We start from the raw sequence: 7,438 nt of genomic DNA, 5'->3' as shown, positions 1-7,438 counted from the left end.
ACACTTTCATAAAAATTTGCTGCCCAAGATGTTTTGGTAAGTTTGCCTACATTCCCTCCCGAGGTGCTTTAGGTGGAATTGCTACAATCTAGAACAGTGCCATTTTCACAGGTAGCATTCTTGTAGAGGAGGAGTTCGCTCTGGTGATTAAATTTAAGTCCATGCAGTCGGCCCAAGAATGGACTTTGGCTAATATTTATGGCCCTTGCCAGGGAGATTCTTGGGTGACATATACCAACTGGTTACTTGATCTCAATATCCCTCCAAATGAAGATTGGCTATTGCTTGGTGATTTTAATTACATTCTAGCCCGGATAATCGAAATAAACCTGGTGGGAACCCCAATGACATGATTGCCTTTAATGACTTCATCTGATCTCAACAGCTAATTGAGCTGCCAGTCAAAGGTCGTACTTACACCTAGAGCAATATGCAGATGGACCCATTACTTGAACAACTAGATTGGTTTCTTACCTCCAATAACTGGACTTCAACGTACCCCAACACCCTTGTCATGCCATTGGGGAAACCAGTTTTAGATCATATCCCATGTGATGTCAAGATTGAAACCTCCATCCCACACAACAACATTTTTAGATTTGAATCATAGTGGGCAGAACATCTAGGATTTCTTGATCTGGTTCAGTCGGTCTGGTATAAACCAATAAAACACCCCAACGCAAATGCGGCTACTAGGTTATGCAGGAAGCTAAAAGCTCTCGGATATGAGTTGAAACGATGGAGAAAAGGTATTTCCAAGTTCACCGTGGCCATCGATAATTCCAATCTGGCATTGACTAACTTGGATACTATTGAAAACCTAAGAAACCTCACCATTCCAGAATATAATTTTTGGAAAATTTTGAAAATTCATATCCTGTGCCTGCTGAACTATCAACGACAATACCGAAAGAAAAGATGCACTATAAGATGGGTTAACCTAGGTGATGAAGACCCCAAATTTCTTAAAGCTCTGGCCTCTGAGCGGTACAAACGCAACACCATTCCAACACTCATGCTCTGGGATGATACTGTGGTGGAAGACCATGCAAGTAAGGAAGCAATCATCTATCAGGCATTCAAAGAAAGGCTAGGAAAATCTGGTGACTTCCAAATGAAATTTAATCTTCAAAACATCATTAAAAAGGTGGAGGACCTGGACCAATTAACTGTCCCATTCACCAAGGAGGAAGTTGATGCCGTCATACATGAGATGCCAGCCGACAGGACACCTGGCCTGGATGGATTCTCCGGTGTGTTTAAAAAATGTTAGCTTATCATCAAAGAGGTTTTCTAGTTGTAACCAATTCTTTGATGGTAGCCTCAACCTTGAAAGCATCAATGAGGGATACATTACGTTGATACCCAAAGTTCGCTCACCAGAGACGGTGTCAGATTTTTGGCCCATCACACTTCTCAACTGTTGCCTCAAGATTATCACTAAGCTCCTAGCCAACCGACTTCAGAAACTCATACTTAAAATTGTGCACCGCAATCAATACGAGTTCATCAAAGGTCGATCGATCCAGGACCGCCTCGCTTGGGTGTTTGAATATATCCATCAATGCCAAGCCTCAAAAGAAAAAAAATGTTCTCCTAAAGGCTTTTGACACGATTGAATACGATGCAATGATTAAAATCATGGAGCATATGGGCTTTAATGATAAATGGCTTGGTTGGATCAAATGTATCTTCTCTTATGGTAAATATGTGGTGCTACTTAATGGTGTCCCGGACAGACAATTCATGTGCAAATGCGGTGTTCGACAAGGTGATCCATTATCTCCACTGATATTCGTGCTAGCAGCCAATTTGGTTCAAGCGTCCTTAATGATGCTTTCAGGCAAGGAAAAATCCAGCTCCCGTTCCAAAGACAGAGCCAGAAAGATTACCCGGTGATCTAATACGCTTATGACACGATCATAACCCTCCCGGCCTGCCCCAACTAAGCATAAACTATTAAGGATATTCTTGCAGATTATGCTATTTCCATTGGGCTAAAAATAAACTTCCACAAGTCCACACTAATCCCCATCAATTGTGATGAAAGGTGCTATAATGAGATATCTAATATCTTTGGCTACAAAGTTGGACGCATGCCCTTCACTTACTTGGGCTTACCCCTCGGGATCACCAAACCAACGTGCAAGACTTGATGCCTCTTGTTTGCTTGATGGAAAGGAGGATGACCAACATGCTATCACTGATGTCATATAGTGCTAAGCTCTCCCTACTCAACATAGTGATCACGTCTCTGACAATTTTTGCCCTTGCCACACTCAAATTTCCACCAAAGATTCTGGAGCTCTTGGACAAAGTATGAAGGAAATGCCTTTGGACAAAAAAGACTGAGAATGGAGATAAATGTAACTCCCTAGCAGCTTGGAGTACGGTATGTCAACCAAAACAAGGGGGTGGTCTTGGAATAATCAACCTTAGGGTCCAAAGTGACGCATTGCTCCTCAAGTACCTACATAAGTTCTACAATCACCAGGACTTGCCATGGGTCGAGCTCATCTGGTCTTCATACTACAATGACAAAATCCCACATGCGTTTGAGCCCTGTGGCTCCTTCTGGTGGCGTGATGTTTTGAAACTCATGCCAATATACCGAGGAATCTCAAAAGCAAATGTTCACACCGGCGACTCTGTGCTCATGTGGAAGGATCTGTGGCTAGACAACATTCTTGAAGAAAAATATCCTCGAGCCTTCTCTTACGTGATAAATGAACATATATCAATATGAGACTTCTTGGGATCCGGATCGTTGCATGAAACGTTTCACCTACCGCTCTCAACTCAAGCGCATTAGGAGGTTAGAAATCTTCAACAAGAGGTTGCTCACATAGGTAATAGTTTTGACATGCATACGTCTGACACCTGTACATATTTTTGGGGGTCTAAAGAGTACTCTGCAAAATGATACTACACATTCTATTTCAGAGATGTTACTGCCCACTAATCATACCGGTGGCTATGGAAATCAAAAGTTACACCGAAGATCAAAATATTTGGGTGGCTCCTCCTCTCTGACCGCCTAAATACATGAAATATGCTCAAAAGGAGACATCACAACATTGGTGACGACTTCAACTGCATCTTGTGTGGCCAACAGATAGAAGGGGATGTGGAGCATATGGATTTCCATTGCACTTTCAGCAAGGCTTGCTGGTCCAAATTAGGAATAACGTGGGGAGAGGATGGCTCCAGGCTCTAATGGATAAGGCAAGCAAAAAATAACTGGGACAGACCCATGTTCATGGAAATATTTATCTAGGTTGCTTGGAGTATCTGGAAGGAGAGAAACAATAAACATTTCAGAAGCATCGCTCCCACATATCCTGGTCCGCGAGATTCAAGAAGGACTTTTCCTTACTCCAGCATAGGACTCCTGAGGACTAGAGGGATTTCATTCTCTCTTCTGTACAAAATTTACCTTGCACCTAGAAACCCTCTTGATTGTTATTTTTCTGTAGTATAGGTAGCCATACCTCCTCTGTCCCAAAGTGGAGCTGAGCATCTTGTAAATATGTAACACCACTTGTACTATCCTCTTTTTGATTAATACAAATACAGTGGGAGCCTCTCCCACTGTATGAGTTCTAAACAAAACATAGTGGCGCAACTCTCATTGTTGACGAGGACGGTGATGCAGGGTGTTTCAGAGGCGGCAAAGGCGTGGCCGGACTGGCATGGGGAGGTCATGGGTGGTGTTTGTGGTCCTCAGGGTGCATGAAGATGGCGTGGCGAGGTTGATGGAGATCTTCGGGCATTGATGACATGCTCAAACTTGGCCATTTTTGGATGTGTGACTGGGTGAGTACATGCACACGGGCAAGGCGAACATGATGGACACGACGAGAGTGTCCATAGTGTGCTCACCTCACCAGAATCAATGACGGGGTGGTGGAGAGGTTCAACCTTCATTGGAATATGTGCTCGGGGAAACCTTGGTCGAGGCGGCGATACCCAGAAGGTGTGCCGTGGCTCGGGGAAGACGATGCTGGCAGTGTCATGGCTTGGGGTGGCGTTGACTTGTCGAAATCTAGCTGGAGGTGGTTAGGGTATAGGCGGCAGAGACCGTTGGTTTGCCAACAGTCTAGCGGCGAGAGGTGGCGCAAGGTGGGAAAATTGATAGGTGAGGCAGGGGTACTTATTGGACTATCGAATTCGGGGCTCCGCAGACCCGAGAAAGGTTCGAACTCTGGGACGTGTGTGAAGAACTCAACCTCTCCGGCCAACTGACCCGTCATCCCATGGCCTAGCTCTATGAACAGGAAAGAAGATGGACACAACAGTTTACCCAGGTTTGGGCCACCTTGCGGTGTAAGACCCTACTTCTGCTTTGTGTGGATTTGCCTCATGGGGGGTTAAGGATGAATGATACGTCTTCAATGTATCTATAATTTTTGATTGTTCCATGCTATTATATTATCCATCTTAGATGTTTTATATGCATTTATATGCTATTTTATATGATTTTTGGGACTAACCTATTAATCTAGAGCCCAGTGCCAGTTTCTGTTCTTTCCTTGTTTTTGAGTTTTACAGAAAAGGAATACCAAACAGAGTCCAATTGACATGCAAATTTTTATGGATTTTTTATGGACCAAAAGAAGCCCCCAAAGTAAAAGAGGTGGACCAGAAGAGTCCCGAGCCATCCACGAGCGTGGAGGGTGCACCCTACCCCCCTAGGGGCGCCCCCTGCCTTGTGGATGACTCGGAGACCCCCTGATATGAGACCGACGCCAAAATTCCTATAAATACAGAAACCCCTGAAAAGAAACCTAGATTGGGAGTTCCACCGCCGCAAGCCTCTGTAGCCACCAAAAACCAACTAGGACCCTATCCGGCACCCTGCTGGAGGGGGTCCATCACCGATGCCCGTCTTCATCATCCCGGCACTCTCCATGACAAGGAGGGAGTAGTTGACCCTCGGGGCTGAGGGTATGTACCAGTAGCTATGTGTTTGATCTCTCTCTCTCTCTCTCTCTCTCTCTCTCTCTCTCTCGTCTTCATGATTTGGCACGATCTTGATGTACCACAAGCTTTGCTATTACAGTTGGATCTATGATGTTTCTCCCCCTCTACTCTCTTGTAATGGATTGAGTTTTCCGTTTGAAGTTACCTTATCAGATTGAGCCTTTAAGGATTTGAGAACACTTGATGTATGTCTTGCGTGGGATACCCGTGGTGACAATGGGGTATTCTATTGATTCACTTGACGTATGTTTTGGTGATCAACTTGCGGGTTCCGTGACCTTGGGAATCTATGCATATGGGTTGGCACACGTTTTGGTCTTGACTCTCTGGTAGAAACTTTGGGGCACTCCTTGAAGTTCTTTGTGTTGGTTGAGTAGATGAATCTGAGATTTTTTGATGCATATGGTATAATCATACCCACAGATACTTGAGGTGACACTGGAGTATCTAGGTGACATTAGGGTTTTGGTCGATTTGTGTCTTAAGGTGTTATTTTACTACAAACTCTAGGGCTGTTTGTGACACTTATAGGAATAGCCTAATGGATTGATCGAAAAGAAAAACTTTGAGGTGGTTTCATACCCTACAATGATCTCTTCGTTTGTTCTCTTCTATTAGTGACTTTGGAGTGACTCTTTGTTGCATGTTGAGGGATTGTTATATGATCTAATTATGTTATCATTGTTGAGAGAACTTGCACTAGAGAAAATATGAACCCTAGGCCTTGTTTTGAAGCATTGCAATACCATTTTCGCTCACTTTTATCATTAGTTACCTTGCTGTTTTTATATTTTCAGACTACAAATACCCATATCTATCATCCATATTGCACTTGTATCACCATCTCTTCGCCGAACTAGTGCATCTATACAATCTACCATTGTATTGGGTGTGTTGGGGACACAAGAGACTCTTTGTTATTTGGTTGTAGGGTTGTTTGAGAGAGACCATCTTCATCCTACACCTCCCACGGTTTGATAAACCTTAGGTCATCCACTTGAGGGAAATTTGCTATTGTCCTACAAACCTCTGCACTTGGAGGCTCAAGAACGTCTACATGAATAATGTTGTGTAGTAGACATCAAGCTCATTTATGGCGCCATTGCCGGGGAGGTTAGTGCTTGTAGGTATATCTTAAGATCTTGCAATTGAGTCTTTTAGTTTCGTGTTTTATCACTAGTTTAGTCTATAAAAGAAAACTACAAAAAAAATGGAATTGAGGTTGCCTCATATGCTTCATCTTTATCATGTCTTTCTTGAAAATGATGGATCGGAAAATTGTGCCAAAGTGTTAGAAGAAGAATGCATTAAATTTTTTTGGCACTAAATCTTTGACTGATGAGCATGATTGCAATGTTGTTAGTATGAATTCTCTGAATATCCATGATGCTAATGATATGCAAAGGCACAAGCTTGGGGATGCTATGTTTGATGAATATGATATTTTTAGTCCCCCAAGTTTTGATGAGAATATTTATTATGATGAAAACATGCCTCCTATTTATGATGATTATATTGATGAAAGTGCGTTTGGAAGAGTGTCAACTTTAGGAAGTAATGATCCCACTATTTTGGAGTGTGTTGAATCTTATTGTGATAATTATGAAAGTGGATTTGGAGAGGTCATGACTTTATTTCGTGATGAATCCACTATTTCGGAAGAGGTTCCAATTGATTATGAGAACAAAGTTGCTATCTATGATGATTATTGTGATGATATGTATGCTATAAAGAATAATGATAACCATGAAACTTGTCATCGTGATTTTAATTTCAATTGGATTATGCCTCACATGATAGTTATTTTGTTGAGTTTGCTCCCACTACTATTCATGAGAAGAAATTTGCTTATGTGGAGCGTAATAAAAAATTTATGCTTGTGCATCATGAAAATAGTGCTTTATGTCATAGTTATATTGTTGAATTCATTCATGATGCTACTAAAATTATTATGAAGGAGGAATATATGCTTGTAGGAGTTGCAATAATATCAAGTTTCCTCTCTATGTGTTGAAAATCTTCAAGTTATGCTTGTTTTGCCTTCCTATGCTAGTTGATTAATGCTCCAATAAGTTGTTTGCACACAAAATCTCTAGTAATAGGAAGTGTGTTATACTTAAAGGTGCTAGTCATATTCTTCATGATGCTCCCATTATGTTTCAATTCTTATCTTTTATGTGAGAATCATTGAAATCATCATGCGTAGCTAAAAAGGCATTAAAGAAAAGCGCTTGTTGGGAGACAACCCAACATTTACCCCTACTGTTTTTGTGTGTTCACATGATTAAGGTACTGTAGTAATCATGTTTTATAGCTTTTTTTTCAATAAAGTGCCAAGTAAGACCTTTAGGATAGCTTACGGTGATAGTTGTGTTGATCCTGCTGAAAATCAGAAACTTTTGCACCCAGTAAATTAGTTTTGATAATTCACACAAACGTGATTATGATCTGATTA

This window comes from Triticum aestivum, chromosome 6B (genome assembly GCF_018294505.1).
Source record: "Triticum aestivum cultivar Chinese Spring chromosome 6B, IWGSC CS RefSeq v2.1, whole genome shotgun sequence".
NCBI lineage: Eukaryota > Viridiplantae > Streptophyta > Magnoliopsida > Poales > Poaceae > Triticum > Triticum aestivum.
This window is presented reverse-complemented; position numbering follows the sequence as displayed.